At 41.0% G+C, this 18629-nt stretch overlaps 1 non-coding gene across 1 annotated transcript; it reads left to right on the forward strand.

Moving 5' to 3' along the window:
* Nucleotides 1–1052: 1052 nt before the first annotated feature.
* On the forward strand, nucleotides 1053–1125 carry TRNAR-UCG (transfer RNA arginine (anticodon UCG)). Its single transcript has one exon. It is a non-coding gene; the product is annotated as a tRNA-Arg (tRNA).
* The last annotated feature ends 17504 nt before the right edge of the window (nucleotides 1126–18629 follow it).

The raw sequence follows: 18629 nt of genomic DNA on the forward strand, positions 1-18629 counted from the left end.
TGAAAGTATGAACATGTTTATTCATTCAAGGAAAGTATTGCCATCAATGGTGAAGGAGCATGTACGCTTGATTCTTGAACTAAAAGATTTTGGTTTGGCCGCTCAGACAGAAACTCTGAGCAAAGTTCTTAATTAGAATACTGCACAAAGATTTCATAGTATGAACATACCCTTATACTGCATCAAAAAGTATAGTCATTGGGGGAGATTTAGCAAAACCCATGCAAAGGAAAAATGGTGCAGTTACTTATAGCAACCAATCAGATGGCTTATTTTACTTTCAGAGACCTTTTTAAAATTTAAAGAGATCTGACTGCCATCGTTTTCTCTGCACAGGTTTTGATAAATTTCCTCCATTGCTTTTTATGACTTGACAGATTGCTGGAGAATGGAATGTGGATATCTTCTTTAACCTATATATCTATTGGAGTAATCATTTTCTCGCCGTTAGATTAAAGGGGTACTCCGGTAGAAACTTTTTTTTTTTTTATCAACTGGTGCCAAATAGTAGAACAGATTTGTAAATTACTTCTATTTAAAAATCTTAATCAGTTCCTGACCTGAGTACCCCTTTAAACAACTGGGTCAGTAAAGACATATATTGACTTAATTTCCAGTTGTCACTATTCCAGGTTTTTGTGGTGGTATGTGGCTGAAGAAAGACTTTTGGCCATTGTCACATTTTGAGATCTTTAAAGGGGTTATCCAGGAAAAAACTTTTTTTTATATATCAACTGGCTCCAGAAAGTTAAACAGATTTGTAAATTACTTCTATTAAAAAAATATTAATCCTTTCAGTACTTATGAGCTTCTGAAATTAAGGTTATTCTTTTCTGTCTAAGTGCTCTCTGATGACACGTGTCTCGGGGACCGCCCAGTTTAGAAGCAAATCCCCATAGCAAACCTCTTCTAAACTGGGCGGTTCCCGAGACATGTGTCATCAGAGAGCACTTAGACAGAAAAGAATAACCTTAACTTCAGAAGCTCATAAGTACTGAAAGGATTAAGATTTTTTAATAGAAGTAATTTACAAATCTGTTTAAACCAAACAAGACCGCGTGGCCTAATGGATAAGGCGTCTGACTTCGGATCAGAAGATTGAGGGTTTGAGTCCCTTCGTGGTCGCAGTGGCACTTGGTTGATGTAATTTACAAATCTGTTTAACTTTCTGGAGCCAGTTGATATATAAAAAAAAGTTTTTTCCTGGATAACCCCTTTAACTTTAATAACCTAGTGAGAAAAGCCCTTGAATCACCTAAAATCTTTAAAACCTTCAAAAACTTTGGCTGTTGAACTTGAGTTAAGTCTCCAGCTGATTCTTTGACACAATAATATTTATGCAAGAAAAATCTGGGGAAACTCTTGCTGGCATCCGGGTGTGGTTACATGACAACAAGCCGGACACTGCTGCCATGTGATACACCTCTGATTCATTATAATTCTGAAAAATTCTGAGCAAGACATTGACCATATTTCCCACATGTGTACTCTTAATTATCTTGCTCTTCTTACTATATCATTTAGTTTTTTGTATAGCCTGAAAGCCAGAAAAAATAAATCTGTTAGTGTTGTATCAACTTTGTGTATAGAGCTGGCCTTTTCTTTAACACTTTTTTGTATTCATTTAATTCACTATTCTTACCATAAACCCATTCCCAAATCATCTCCTACATACTGGCCCTGATTTACTAAGAGTGGAGTGTAGGTTTCTTTGTGGGTTTTAATTCCCTACAATTTTTTTTATCACGGTATTTACTACTAAACTATTAGGTTTCCCTACATTTTCCACTTTCCCTACATTTTGCTTTTTTTTTTTTACACATGCTCCGATCTGTGGGCTTTTCCTCCACCACATTTTTCCTCCACCACATTTTCTGTGGAAACCTTAGTAAATATGTTGGGTTTTGTGAAAATGTCGGGAACATGCCCCTTTTTTGTGACCAATGGCCATGCCCCTTTTTGGGGTTTTTCTAGTAAAATGGAGAGTTAGTTAGGTTTTTTAAAATTCTGGCGCAAATTCTGGCACAAATTCTGGCACAGACTGAATTTCTGGCACAATGCTCCAGAATTTGGCACACAACCCGACAAAACATGTCGGGTTTGCAATAGTAAATGAGGGCCATTATTGTTATCCTTCACAACCCCACCTACCTTTTAACCATTATTACTTTTTTCACTTGTACTGCAACCTGCTACCACCATTGAAAAAGTTGTACTACCATTTTCATTCTCAGCACAGCCGCTGCAGGCTTGCCCCTCTTGATCGATCTGCTGAAACAAATGTCAGTGGGAATTTACTTAATGGGGTACTCCACTGTCCAGCGTTCAGAAGTATATATTCCAAATGCTGTTTTTACCCAACGAGGGTTGGCCACGCCCCCATGATGTCATGGTCATGCCCCCTCAATGTAATGTCAATGGGAGGGGGTGTGACGGCTATCATGCCACATCCCATAGATTTGCATTGAGGGAGCATGGCCATGATGTCATGAGGGGTGTGGCCAACCCTTGAAGGGTGAAAACAGCATTTGGAACATTTACTTCTTCTACTTCTGAACGCTGGACAGTGGAGTACCCCTTTAAGACCAGGGGCCTAATATAAAATGTTTAAAAAAGAAAAAAAAATCAGTAATATAAAAATCCCCCCCCAATAGAAATTCTAATCACCCCCTTTTCTCATAAGAAAAAAGTTTTTTGTTAAAATAAACAAAAAACATTTGGTATTGCCGAATACAGAATTGTTTAAACTATAAAATGATCAAATGCAAAAACATTACAAACTTAAAAATTATTGACTTTTGGCCACATCACATCCCAGAAAAAAAAATGAATAAAAAGTGGTCAATAAGTAAAAACTATGGAAAAGTGATACCTGTAGAAACTACTGCTCATGGCATCTGTGTATATACAGCTCTGGAAAAAAACTAAGAGAATGCTGTAAAATTAACAGCTTCTTTGATGTACTATTTATAGGTATGTGTTTGATCTGCTCACAACAAATCCCAAGTAAAAATACTGACATTTAAAGTATTTTATTTTTTTTTTGTAGAAATTAACAACTGGTCAAAATACCAAAAAATAAAAGGGTAATCACTGATCCTCCACCAAAATTTACAGCGAGTGCGGGACACAGTAATTAGTAGGCCTCTCCAGGTCTCATTCTAACCATTAGATGATCTGGTGAGGATTAGTGATGATCTGAGAATGCTTTAGCAAGGCTGAAATCAGGCAGATTTGTCTTTGTAATGGACGCATGAATCCTGAAAAAACACCTGCTCTCTTCTCCTCTGATAATGTTCCCCAACTCTAAAGCTATGTTTACACGGCAGAATTTCTGTGCGGAATTCAGCATAAGAATTCCACACAGAAGCTCTGCAGTCCCATTGATTTTAATGGGATACCCCAGCATTGTGCAGATGGCAGAATTTCCGATCCAGATATTTCTGGCACAGAAATCCTGATTCCGGCATCCACAAAAACATTGAACATGTTTAATGTTTCTACAGTGTCCGCACAGAAATGGATTGCATCTCCGAGTGGTCTTAGCAGTTTGCTGAATGTCCACATGGAGAGTTTCCATGCGGACATTATGCTGTGTGAACCCGGCCTTGTTTTTTCCAGCAGGACAGTGTTCCATGCCACACAACTAGGTCAATCAAGCTGTGGAAAGAAGACCAAGGGCAGGATCTGCTCCCCCAGCATAAATACACAACCACATTTGGGGTTGAGCACCTCCAGCCATCTGAGACCACGTTTTTTGTTGTTTGTTTGAATTTTATACTTGGAGGTGTGTAAACTCCATAGTTAATGCGCCTTGAATATCTTCAAGGCAGCATTAGGGTAGCACCTGTGAGGCCATGCACCCATATTAGCCAACTCAGGTGGGGATTACAGCTTGCCTCCCTCCTCCCATTGCATGTGTGCTCAGTCACGCTGGAGGGTACCTGGGAGGAGGCTGTGAGTCAACAGAATGCTGCCGTAATTGCCCACTGGCCCCTGTTTTGCTTATCACGCACAGGTAGGATTAGCGTTAGGTCCAGCGCCATTTTGAGAAACCTTGGCGTTGGTGTGCCGTCTATCTGGTGTAGGATTCTATTGTGGCACTTGTAGTCCGCTGCAAGCATCCTCTATTGTATGCATTTTTATGCTGGGGATCGCCCCTAGCAACGGACTACAAGGGCAGGATCTGCTCCCCACAGCATAAATGCACAACCGCATTTGGGGTTGAGCACCTTCAGCCATCTGAGACCACGTTTTTTGTTGTTTGTCACCAGCTCAATACCTCGTTGTGGCCAGTGCCATCTCCAGACCTGAATTCCAATGAAAACCTATGGAATTTCATCAAGAGGAAGGTAAATGGCCATAAGCCACCAAACAAAGCTGGGATACTTAAATTTTTATGCCAAGCATGGCATAAAGTCACCCAACAGCAATTTGTTAAGACAAATTAAGGCAGTGATTAAACATCAGGGCTATACCACAAAATATTGATTTCTGACCTCTAAGTTAAAACATTAGTATTTTGTTTTTGAAAAATTAATATGAATTTACCTTCTTTGCATTATTTAAGATATGAAAACAATGCATATTTTATTTTTGTTATTCTGACCAGTTGTTATTTTCTACATAAAACTTCTCCAAATGACAATAATTTTATTTGAAATTTGGGAGCAATATATATTTATATATATGTAAATATATATATATATATATATATATATATATATATATATATATATATTATTTAATATGTGTATGTGGGAGACACCTTTTTTTTAGTTTGCTTGAGGCAGCAGAGAGGCTAGATGATTCACCGATGTTTGTATTTTTTTTAGTTTGCTTGAGGCAGCAGAGAGGCTAGATGATTCACCACTGTTTGTATTTTTCAGTTAATGCATCATCTGGCCAATCCATTTTATGTAATAACTGAAAAATGGGATCCACACTAAATACAAGCAATTGTAATTGATACATCTATATGTATAAAACTCAATGGCGGATATTTATCAAAGATGTCTATGTCCCGCATCTATTTAGACCAAACTACAGAGTGTTTTGCTGGTCTATTGTGCACCTAATTTATCAAATAACTCACGGGTCTTGATAAATTCTGTGCACAGACTTCAGGATCTATGCTTTAGTCTATACTAGCTGAGTGCCCGGCTTTGCCAGGTTTTTCCTTCCTCATCCTTGTTGGGGAGGAAAATCAACAGAGGAGGAAGCTTTTGACTTCATATCCCGTCCTCATATATTGTTGTCATATCCCAACCCCACATCCCGACCTCCTATCCCATCCTCCTATCTCGACCTCATGTCTCGACCTCCTTTACCGTCCTCCTACCCCGTCCTCCTATCTCGACCTCTTATCCAGACCTCCTATCCCGTCCTCCTATCCTGTCCTCCTATCCCATCCTCCTATCCCGTCCTCCTATCCCGACCTCCTATCCCGACCTCCTATCCCAACCTCCTATCCTGACCTCCTATCTCGACCTCCTATCCAGGCCTCCCATCCCGTCCTCATATCCTGACCCGTAATATGTGTACCAAGTATTGAAAAAGCTCCAGCCATAGGGAAATTATATGGGAACATACATTTCCCATTGATTTGCATGGGACTTTAAACAAAATCCCCAACCCTCACAAATGGGGGTAGTTAAGGGTTAAATTAACTATCCTATATTTTAAGTGGACATATAAGTAACATGTGACCAAGTATTATCGAAATATCTATCTCCAGCCGTTTGGAAGTTATGCGGTAACATATATTTCCCATTGACTTACATTTTGGGAGCTTTTTATAGATTCTCGTTTATGGGATGGAGTGAATAGGGAGATGTGGCTAGGCAGTTAGGGAGGATTGTACATCTCCTAGTGGGAGGGAGGACTAGAGTATGAATAGGAGGTTCAAGAGCGGGACCATCCTTTTTAGGGCGGCCACTCCATCTAGGCTTAGGGCCACAGTATAGGGTGGACCAGGGTTTGAGTAGAACCCATGTAGGGCCATGATTTTACTCCCCTCGCCTTCCCCTCAACTAGGGTCCCCCCCCCATTTTTTTGTGTACCACTTCACTCCGTCCATACATTCTATGGATGTTATAGTTGACTTGCACCACTAGTAATTATGCCATGTTAACCCGATCCCTCAATCAATGTTGGATGATTGTGGGGATATATCTATGGGTCTGTGAATAGACTGCCATGGTATCCCTTGCACTGCATGAGCAGATAGGGGACTCTGTCCCATATAGCATCTTATCACCGGATATGCAGGATTATATTAGGGACCTAGAATGCATATCACTGGCATGTGTAAACTTTGTTGATTCAGTAGTGCTGTAGAAACATAAGGGATCTAGTAGAATACTTACCTCCTATAATGTAGTCCATGGAAGACGTGATGATCTGACATGGGTTCCATTTTTAGTGACTCAGTGGGACCTATATATTCCCAGGCAATATATTTATGTCTCTATATGATACACAGTTGTGTGGTGGTGTTGACACTGAGTGTATATACCAGCGCTAACATAAACCGGGCATTTCCATTAGTAACCGCCTCACTCCGACTCCGGACACATAATGACGTAAGGGGGAAGTGCCTGTTTGCACTCCCGGCACTCCCAATATTTGCCCCCTCACTTACGTCAGACGAGGGGAGTAGCTTTGACTGACGCGTGGGTGCCGGAACCGGATATGAGGCAAGACGCGAGAGTACCAGAACGTGAGCAGCAGTAGCCGGGAAGTAACGGCTCCCTGCACCATGGCAGGTTCTGCTCAACAGGAAACTTTGGAGTGAGAGGAGTCCCAGTGAGTAACAGCTTAGCTGTATAAATGATTTATCTTTTAGGGCATCGGAGGACTGTGCAACTAGCAGATATTGTTTTATTTCCACTTATAGGCACAACTTGATCAAGACCACTGCTCGAGGTGGGGCAAATGTGACGGCCATCTCCATGTGTTTGTGGATACGCGATGCTCTTCTTTTTATTACAGACTGAGAGAATTATTGCCTTCTCTCCACAGGAATATTTTAGTCTACATTACACTTTTTAGCGAAACTAAGCTAGTGCGGAGTTATAGGAATTTGCCTGTGTGTACTACGATATATGTATATATATATATATATATTATATATCTATGAATGTTGTGCTGTAATATATAACAACTTCTCCATCACGGCTCCTCACCATCCTGAAGACATTGATCGCCATAGATCATCATAAAAGCGTTGAAGTCCGGGTTATTGGAGCACTACTGTCCTATACTGGATGTAGTAATATCAGTACCAGAATTTGTAAATCCTGGGTCATTTGTACTCAGGTTCTTTTGAGGCCTGTATAAGTAATGTTAATGGTGGTGAGCTCTCAATTTTGGGTGTTTTTTAATATACACTGATTAAATTTTTTGTTTTAGGCACCATCTTACCTTTATTTAATTTCTTTCCAACAAGGATTAGGAAGGAAAAACCGGGCAACGCCTGGTACTCAGCCAGTAATAGTATAAAAACGAAACAAAATAGTCATGTTAATAAAACTAATATGTTCCAGATGGGATGAAGAAATATGCCACTAGCCAGGGATACTATATGTGTAGTCTGGGTAGCGGCACAGGGGCCCTGTAGGAAAGGGACCAAAATCACAGTAAAGGAAAATGTCCCAATTTTTTGCACAAGGAATGTATGTTGTCTACGACCACCCCAATTGATGAAGTTAAATGTTAATTCATATGTGTGACATACGGTATATACATGCTTATGATACGTAATTTTCCTAAAATGTATCCAAGATATAATTTCCTTACTAATTATACAAATACATTTTGCACAGCATGTTAACTAATTAAACAGATGCATTAAAATATCTCATGCATATCTTTATTAAAAGGGGTTCTCCACTGCCCTGTCTTCCGGAGCTCTGCTCACAGCGTTCAGAAGTTTATTACTACGATTGCTGCGTGCGGGCTTCTGTGTTCGAGGCTGCCCTCTCATGATGTCACGCCTGCCCCCTCGTGATGTCACACCCGCCCCCTTCCCATAGACTTTCATTGAGGGGGCGGGCGTGACATCACGAGGGGGCAGGCGTGATGTCACGAGGAGGCGGGCGTGACGTCACGAGGGGGCAGTCTCGAACACGGAAGCCCGCACACAGCGTTCAGAGTAATAAACTTCCGGATGCTGCGAGCAGAGCTCCGGAAGGCAGGGCAATGGAGAAGCCCTTTAAAGTATACCTGTCATTTGCACCAAAAAATGCTTTCTTGTCCCTGCAGCTATTGTCTGTGTGTCTCTGTGCAGAGACAATATACAGGAAGTGTGTGGGGGACAAACAGGGCTCTGTGCAGTGAGGCTCAGCAACATGCCCCCGGCTCACAGAGCAGGCTGATTGACAAGCTAGGAGCCTGCACAGAGCCCTGCTTGTCCCGTTCACACTGTATTTTGTTTCTGCACGGACACGAGACAAGACAGCATATTTAAATGTAAATTACAAATCTACATATAATGTTATTATCTACATTATATTAAACATTTTCGCCAAAGACAGTTACACTTTAAGTATATTTGTAACAAACAATGAACAAATTATACATCTTATTCTGGGCTTCTGATAATGAACAAGTGTCCAAAAATACAGGTTATTTTACATATCTAATGAGGAAATAAACTGAAAACCTAGAAGACATGAGTGACTGACAAGTCCTCCAAGCTGTTGCATGAATAAATGATTTTACAGTTGTCTGTGAGTCCTAGCTATATACTGAACTTATTGGCGGGTTGAGTTGTGATAGATATTAGATCTACAAAAATAGAAGCAACTTCAGATGTGTGTGTGTGGTTCAGCTCAGTGCACTTTACATTACATAGGTTATATAGACATCAACTTTTTGGACTATTTACAAAACCTGTATACAACTATAATAGTGGGTTATAACAACAATTAAGATTTGACACATTTTTCTGTCACTATTACTTAGCAATGTAGTTCCTGCAAACACTCCTGCAGTAAAGGTATACTGAAGTGAATAACAATTTCATCCCCTGACAAGTTGTCAAGTTTCTTAGTTAGAAACTAATATGGCTACTGTTATATATTATGCTGGAATGATTGCAGGTCCTTTTATCCACCATGGCCCTGCTATAGCATGTAACACAATGAAGTGGAAATAGGATGTATGGATCTCGTCAGATGCAGTGCCTGCCAAAGCCTATTCCAGTATTGGCATGAGAAAATGTGTTTTCGACAGGTTGATATTTTTTGCAGGCAACCTGTGTATTTAAAGAAGGGGGCATCTGTGTTTTGGACCAAGGGAGCAAATGATGAGGAAATAAAATCTGTTTGGTACTATTAGACTGGTAGTTTATAGAATTTGTATATTAGGGCATACTTAGGATATGCTGTAAAACATCTGCATATTTATACTGCACTGCGGGACTTCATTTTAGTTGCACTGTATGTTATAGTTTGACCTATGGGCACAATATTTGGCAAAGTCCATTGATACTGTCAACAAAAGAAGCCATTCAACAGAGAAAAACAGAAAAAAATGATTTGTCAGTGTAAACAGGAGTTTTAATTTAGCGTCTGGGGAAATCTATATTGTTTATAGTGGTTTCTACTTATAAAACCGTTGGAAAACGTCCTAGCTATCAGGTGCATGACATGGGGATTCTCTTTTAAACTGTTGTTTTTATACTGTGGGATACAGCCACGTTTTATCTTCAGGGCAAAGTTTAGTTTCATGACTTTACAAAGTGATTTCTTGTTTTTTGCATATTTTGTTCCAATAAAGAGCATTTTACTTTTGTTCTATTATAATAATATATTGGAATGCCCATGTACGGGTTGCTTCTAGGGCATACCTTGGGGGTAAACCTGGACACACCTTCCTATCACTAAAGCTGATGGTAGGAGACAAGGGATATGTCCACATATAGTAATTTGGTTGATTTTTGTATGCATTTTGGGCTGCTTTCATGCCTGGAAATATGTTGGTCAAAACCAGTTGTAAGGATTTCACCCTGGGGATAGCTCTGGGATCATCCTTGACACAGCCACAGGAAATGTTTCTGCTTCATTCAGCAGGCAAACAACAGTTCTTTATGCAGTCTGGATCCTTGCCAGCTATATTAGATAGGTTGCAGGATAAATAAAAACATAACATAGGAACAAACAAAAACCTAGACTGTCCAGTCACTGACTACACAACCCAGCATGCTCTGACTATCAACTGGAGGGCTTTTCCCTGCCAGTAAAAACACAGGCTTCCTGCAACCTTCGACACTGTTCACACACAGCGTTTTAAGCCTCTTGCTATGTGTGCTATGATTCCTTGTATTGTCCACTTCACTGTTGGGGGTCACTCACAGCTCTAGCTGTGTTCTCCTCACAAGGACCCCTGCCTCCCCGTTTGCAGCCACCTTGCTGTCTTCTGGGGAGAGCCCAGACTACATTGTCTGACTTATTTTTAAACATACTTCCCCTCTCTGCTGCTTCATTGATTAGGCCCCAGGTGGAGGTTTCTCCAGGATCAGCTAGAGAAATACACCCTTTCCTTGCGACACTGTCACACAGTCTAAAAAAAAACACTATAACCAAGGTAAAAAATATTCAGACAGTTTTTTTGAGATAGAAATTATGGACCAAAAAGTTGAGTGTGCACACAGCCAAATGGTGTCCCAACTCCATGTTGATGCTAATATTATTTGAGTTTTCATCAGCCTTGCGTATTGTTATAGAGTTGCAGTTGTCATTAACAACTGTTATAAATATATGACAATGTATAACAGGAACGCCTGATGATCAGAAGGAAGAATGATCATTGTCAGATCCCAGTTCCCTTCATGCTTTGCCAGTGCATATAGTCGAGCGTATACTAGCCTATATGGTCCATGTTGTCTGCATAATTCCACAGTGTAATTGATATGGAGAATTTAGCTTGGTGGCAACTTTATTATTCTCAATTCAATACGGAATTATGTTGATCCTGTTCAAATTTTTAAATCTTGATGCATACGTTTCGTTTTGGCACCAAAAATGTGAGGGCTGTCAAAGACATATCTCTGAATCTGAAAATTCTCTTCTCTTCCCATTCTAATTACAGATTTCACCTTCATTCCCTTCTCTGTCACTTTTTTCCCTACCTCTTAGCCTTTTAGAGTTAAAACATAATACAAAATCCTTATGAAAATCAAAGCTTCAAAGCCTTGATTTGGCATAAGTGAAATTTCACCTAATTTACTCAACTCTAAGAGGATTTATATTCTAATATCAAATCCTCATTAGCTTTATGCCTTCCACCTGGGTAGCTAGTATCATCACATCTCCTTTGCTCTTTTTGTCTTACTCTTCAACTTTTATTCCTGGTTCTATCTTATTATTGTTGTAGTTGAAAACAATGTTAATAAAAATATGAAAGCATAAAAAATAGAATGGAAAGGGATGATTAAAATGTTTGAAAACATTTTGTAAACTATGAATGTTTTTGAAATGCATACATTGGTGCTTTGAGTAAAATCAATAAGTGTAGTAGTAGAAGCCTCTTGTAGCTCTGTCTGGTTGGATTAAGACCATCGGTGGACAGCCATTTTGACCGGATTCAAGTCAGAACTCTGGCTGGGCCACTCAAGGACATTCACATATGGGGTTGTCACTAAGCCACTATGATCTCGTTCAGGCTGTGTGCTTAGGGTAATTGTTTTGTCGGAGGGTGAACCTTTGTTCTCTGGATAAGGTTTTTATTAGGAAGTTAATCCCATCTGCACACAGGACATTTAGAGCTCAGCCAGAGTGACAATTGTGTTCTTGGTCCCCACTCCTATTGAGGTCCTTCTACTCTGATTACTTAGTTTGGTGAAGAGGTCAGCTTAAGAAGAGTCCTGGTTCTACCTAACATCTCACTTTTAAAAATTTTGGAGGGTACCATGCTCTTGGGAACTTACGGCAGAAAATGTTTGTACCCTTCTTCAGAACTGTGCCTTTATACCATCCTGTTTCTGAGCTCTATATACAGTTCTTTCCCTCTCATGTATTGTTTTTTGCTCTAATATGCATTGTCAGCTGTGAAACATTATATAGACAGGGGTGTATTATTTCCAAATGTGCAGTTATCTGAATTTACCACAGGTGTAGAGACATCTCAGAGATGATTGAGATAAATGGGAGGCCCATTGAGCTAAATTTCAATTTTCATAACAAAGGGATTAAATACTTATGTCCATGTAAAAATAAAGTTTTTTATTTTTAAATAAATTTGCCATAATTTCTTAAATTCTGTTTTTACTTTGTGATTATGGGGTATTGAGTACAAAATGATTGGGACTGCTAGATTATTTTTATTTTAGCACAAGGCTGCAACATAAGAAAATGTAAAAAAATGAAAGGGTCTGAAAACTTTCTGAATGCATTGTAATCTATCGATCTATCTATCTAGCAACAGAAGAATGCAGCAGCACACTGCCAGCACAAGGATATAGGTGCAACATGAATATGCAGTTAAAACATGGAGAGCTATACAGCTATGGTGTAATAGATGCAAATGTGAAACTATGAAATAGTGAGGCACTTAGCTCACAAATTTGTCTCCGCCGGCGGTCAAATAGCTTGGACCGTCCCACCGCGATAAGGTAGCCTCCTGGGACGGACCCTACACTGTGAATATGCCTCTGTGTGAACAGTTCAGTAAGCATGGCAGGATCTGGAACATCCAAGCCACCTTATATACACACCTGATAGAGGTGGGACGGGTGCAAGGCCAACATGGAGGTAGCCACTCCCCCGTATGTGCAATACAGGCAAAGAATAAGTCAGCCAGCACTTTGGTTGATACCAAACTATTATATGGACCTGGCCTACAGGTGCACGCTACTAGGCTAGATATACAGCAACAGAAGAATGCAGCAGCACACTGCCAGCACAAGGATATAGGTGCAACATGAATATGCAGTTAAAACATGGAGAGCTATACAGCTATGGTGTAATAGATGCAAATGTGAAACTATGAAATAGTGAGGCACTTAGCTCGCAAATTTGTCTCCTCCGGCGGTCAAATAGCTTGGACCGTCCCACCGCGATAAGGTAGCCTCCTGGGACGGACCCTACACTGTGAATATGCCTCTGTGTGAACAGTTCAGTAAGCATGGCAGGATCTGGAACATCCAAGCCACCTTATATACACACCTGATAGAGGTGGGTGGGGTGCAAGGCCAACATGGAGGTAGCCACTCCCCCGTATGTGCAATACAGACAAAGAATAAGTCAGCCAGCACTTTAGTTGATACCAAACTATTATATGGACCTGGCCTACAGGTGCACGCTACTAGGCTAGATATACAGCAACAGAAGAATGCAGCAGCACACTGCCAGCACAAGGATATAGGTGCAACATGAATATGCAGTTAAAACATGGAGAGCTATACAGCTATGGTGTAATAGATGCAAATGTGAAACTATGAAATAGTGAGGCACTTAGCTCGCAAATTTGTCTCCGCCGGCGGTCAAATAGCTTGGACCGTCCCACCGCGATAAGGTAGCCTCCTGGGACGGACCCTACACTGTGAATATGCCTCTGTGTGAACAGTTCAGTAAGCATGGCAGGATCTGGAACATCCAAGCCACCTTATATACACACCTGATAGAGGTGGGTGGGGTGCAAGGCCAACATGGAGGTAGCCACTCCTCCGTATGTGCAATACAGACAAAGAATAAGTCAGCCAGCACTTTAGTTGATACCAAACTATCTATCTATCTATCTATCTATGTATCTATCTCTATATCTATCCTCCTAATTTATATCTGTGCATCTGTTTATTTGTTTCTATTTTTAATAATATCTGTCTATAGGACATCAAATAAATATTATAGAAATGTAATTATATTAAATAATTAACCCCTTAAGGACTCAGGGGTTTTCCGTCTTTGCACTTTGGTATTTTACTCCTCACCTTCTAAAAAGCATAACGCTTCCAGTTTTCCACCTACATACCTATATGAGGGATTGTTTTATGCGCTACCAATTTTACTTTGTAATAACATGAGTCATTTCACCACAAAATCTATGGCAAAACAAAAAAAATAATTATTTGTGGGACAAAATTGAAAAAAACAACACCATTTTGTAATTTTTACCATCTTCCGTTTCTACGCAGTGTACTTTTTGGTAAAATTGACATCTTATATTTGTTCTGTAGGTCCATACAGTTACATATATACATAATTTATATAGGTTTTATTTTATTATACTACCGTATTTTCCGGCGTATAAGACGACCGGGCATATAACACGACCCCCAACTTTTACAGTTAAAATATAGAGTTTGGGATATACTCGCCGTATAAAACTACCCCTCTACCGTGATACGGTACCTTACCATTGTTCCCCCACACTAGGTTGTCAGCATAGTTCCCCCACACTAGGTAGGCAGCGTAGTTCACCCCACATTAAGTTGTCAGCATAGTTCTCCCACATTAAGTTGTCAGCATAGTTCTCCCCACATTAGGTTGGCAGCATAGTTCCCCCACATTAGGTTGACAGCATAGTTCCCCCACATTAGATTGTCAGCATAGTTCCCCCACATTAGGTTGTCAACATAGTTCCCCACATTAGGTTGTCAGCATAGTTCTCCCCACATTCGGTTGGCAGCATAGTTTCCCCACATTAGGTTGTAGTTCCCCCACATAAGGTAGGCAGTATAGTTCCCCCACATTAGGCAGGCAGTATAGTTCCCCCCACATTAAGTTGTAGTCCCCCGCATTAGGTTGTAGTTCACCCACATTAGGTTGGCAGTATAGTTCCCCAACATTAGGTTGTAGTTCCCCCACATTAGGTTGGCAGTATAGTTTCCTCTTAATTAGGTTGTAGTTCCCCCACATTAGGTTGTAGTTCCCCCAAATTAGGTTGGCAGTATAGTTCCCCAACATTAAGTTGTAGTTCCCCAACAATAGGTTGGCAGTACAGTTTTCCCCACAATAGCTTGTAGTTCCCCCACATTAGGTTGGCTGTATAGTTCCCCCACAGACATACAGCCTTCAGCCATATACAGTGTATGGTGGGAGGCTGTATGTCTGTGTACTGCCCCATTTCAGTGCTCCGACCACCGCTCCTCGAGTCCGGGATCACAATCTACTGCTATGGCCTATAGGCCATAGCAGTAGGTCCCGCGACCGGAGAAGCGGTGGTTGGAGCACCGGAGATGACGTGCTAGTAACTTACCACGCCCCTGCATCCTTTCTGCTCAGCTCCGCTCTGCTGTTGCTATGGGCGTACGCACGGGATGTCAGTGAAGCCCGGGGTATGGCTAATCCATACACCGGGCTTCCCGGCCGACTGCAGCACCCAGCGTATAAGATGACCCCTGACTTTTGAGAACATTTTACGGGGTTAAAAAGTCATCTAATATGCCAGAAAATATGGTACTTAAATTTTTTTTAACTACATGCACCAAAATTAGTATGTTTCAAATTGTCATCTTCTGACTCCTGTAACTTTTCTATTTTTCTGCATACGGAGCTATATGAGGGCTCATTTTTTGCACTGTGGTCTGTAGTTTTTATTGTTTTTTTATTTGTTTTGATGGGGCTTTTTGATTGCTTTTTATAAATTTTTTAGGGTATAAAAAATTACCAAAAATATGCAATTTTGGACTTTGGAAACTTTTTATGTACACGCCATTGCTGTTTAATTAGCATTAGATTTTTATAGTTCAGACATTGATTGACTTTGATCACCGCGTCTAAAGGGTTAATGCTGGGCATCACTGCGATCAGTGATGTCCGGTGTTAGACATGGGTCCTAGCGGCTGATAGCCGCAGGAACTACCCGGCTATGACGCTGTTTCAGCCCATCAGCCCGCGTCATAGCAGGGGAGCAGGCTCAGGATGTGTAGGTATGCCCTGCATCCTTAAGAGGTTAAAAGAGAAAAATATAATTGGTATGTGAGAATACCCAAAGCACATGGAATTCTAAAAATTCACTCAAGTGTGAAATCATTTCCATTCTGTCTTTCTTCAGTACAAATGATTAATTCAGTTTTGTGTGCACCTAGTAAATTATATTATGCAAGTCAGTCAAAATATAATAGGATCAAGCTTTAGATAAAGTCAGCTTTGTTCATTTTGGTGTATTTCCTGATTTCTGGCTTCTAATAGCTATTTTCAGGAGTAAAGACCCAGTCAATGAACTGGGTTGTATTATTGCTATGAGCTTGTCCTGCATTTCTTCTGATAATAGCTAACATTATTTTATTGTTGACTTTATGTTCAAGCATCTCTATGGGGTGCTTAGTGCGATGATGAGGCGTACAATGAAATTTGTAATCACAAAGAATATTTTCATTCCTTAGTGTAAAACATAACAATTATGTGAAAAATGTACCTTTATAGGCATTACTGTGAGATCATTTTAATAATAAGTCTTTATAAAGACTTAAATGTTTTCAATAATTTACTAAGGCGGAAAGCTCCTATTTACTCTTCTGGGATTCCTAATATGTGAATATTGTAAGAAGAAAATGAAAGCAGACAAGGATCTATTCATATTTAAGTCTTGCCCATGAAGATTACATTATCTATAATACTGCTATTATAGGTATTGTGTCAAATGGTGTTGTGCAAAATGCCAAACTATACTATAGAATGCCTAGAACTTTAAAGTGTTAATGTCATCAACATAAACTTTAGACATGTTGTTTAGATATGTCAAAAGTTCATATCACACCGGGTATGAGTTAGAACCCGGTGAAGTGCACTTTCAATACCTTCAGGTGAAGTGTGTTTGTTCACATATGTAATTGTAGGAAGACGCATAGGAGGTCAGAAATTGGCCTTATAAGGAATCATTCACACATGTCTGTCATCAGTTATCTTTTTACTTCCTTTTTTTCTTAGAAGCACCGGAGGGAAACTGATGCTAGAATGGATCCCGTTCATTTGAATGGGAGAGTTCACAATAATCTGGGGTCTCAGTTTGGACGCTGGATGGTTAGACTCACTGGATTGGCACCAGACAAGGAGCACATCTTACTGCATTCCCTCCATCCAGCATTCAGAAATAATGGATGCTGGATGTTAAACAACTGATGACAACTGATCTACGTTGTTACCAGTTGTAACAACAGTTGAGTTGAGTTTTATGCCCATAATATATGTAAACCTAGCCTAAGTCTCACACTTTGTCAATCGACACCTTTATGTTTTACTTTCTCTTTTCTTACTCATAGGCTAGAATGAAATATGTCTGGCATTCAGCTTGCAACTGATGCCACAACTGATGACAGAAGTTCCTCAGTTGTTTAGGAACCGGCCTTAATTATTGTGCATGCCATGCGATGTGTTCCCCAGTGTAACACTCACATTTCAGTAGACAGGAACACTGGTGGTAGTAAATCGGCTGGACCTGTGTGGCTGATGACACAGACAGTACCAGGGAGCGGAGTCTAAGGCGCCGCTGGTTTTCAGAAGAGCCCACAGCAAAGCAGGACGGACTTGCTGCGGCAGGTGGCACCAAGGTCACTACCCCTGGCATGGCTCGACCACACAGATGGCTGAGTAAATTCGAGGTACAGGTAGGATATGGCAACTTATGGTCAGGATAGCAGGAGGTCAGGGCAGGGGCACAGTAGCGTAGTCAGGAACGTAGCAGGTGGTCAGTAGGCAGGCGGCAAAGGAGCAATGTCAGGTCAAAGAGCAAAGGGTACGATACACGTCAAGGCAATACTCAGAAATGCTTTCTCTCAGGCACTAGGGCAAAAAAGATCCAGCAGGGAGGTGTGGAAGGTGGAGCAATTTATTAACTGAGCCACAGTTGCTACTTAATTAATGGGTGCACTGTCCCTTTAAATCTCAGAGCCCCGATGCACGTGCGCTCTAGGGGAGGGGGACACGTGCACCGGAACAGAGAGGCAGAGGAGGAGGCAGGAGGAGCAGGAGGTAAATGAAGGACTGGGATTTGCATGCAGGCACGTCCCGCAATGCAAATCCCAGCCCCACCGGCAGCAAAAGGACATGGGGCCATGCGCTCAGAGCCAGCGTGTGCGGCCGGAGTGCAGATCATATTCCGAACAGTACCCTCCCCCCTTTGGTCTCCCCCTTCTTTTACAGTTCAGAAAACTCATGAGAAGGTCACAGTCCAGAATATTCTCCTCTGGCTCCCAAGATATCTCCTCAGGACCGTAACCCTCCCAGTCAACCAGAAAAAAATTGTTTACCTCTCACGGTTTTTGTGACAAGAATCTCTTTAACCTTGTAGACATCTGGAATAGGAGCATACTTGTCCCCCAGAGTAGGCAGCATAGATGTCCCCCAGATTAGGAGCATACTCGTCCCCCAGATTAGGCAGCATAGATGTCCCCCAGATTAGGAGCATACTTGTCCCCCAGATTAGGCAGCATAGATGTCCCCCAGATTAGGCGCATAGTTGTCCCCCAGATTAGGCAGCATAGATGTCACCCAGATTAGGCAGCATAGATGTCCCCCAGATTAGGAGCATAGTTGTCCCCCAGATTAGGCAGCATAGATGTCACCCAGATTAGGCAGCATAGATGTCCCCCAGATTAGGAGCATACTTGTCCCCCAGATTAGGCAGCATAGATGTCCCCCAGATTAGGAGCATAGTTGTCTCCAGATTAGGCAGCATAGATGTCA

The sequence above is a fragment of the Hyla sarda genome, chromosome 8, assembly GCF_029499605.1.
Source record: "Hyla sarda isolate aHylSar1 chromosome 8, aHylSar1.hap1, whole genome shotgun sequence".
In the NCBI taxonomy this organism is placed as follows: Eukaryota; Metazoa; Chordata; class Amphibia; order Anura; family Hylidae; genus Hyla; species Hyla sarda.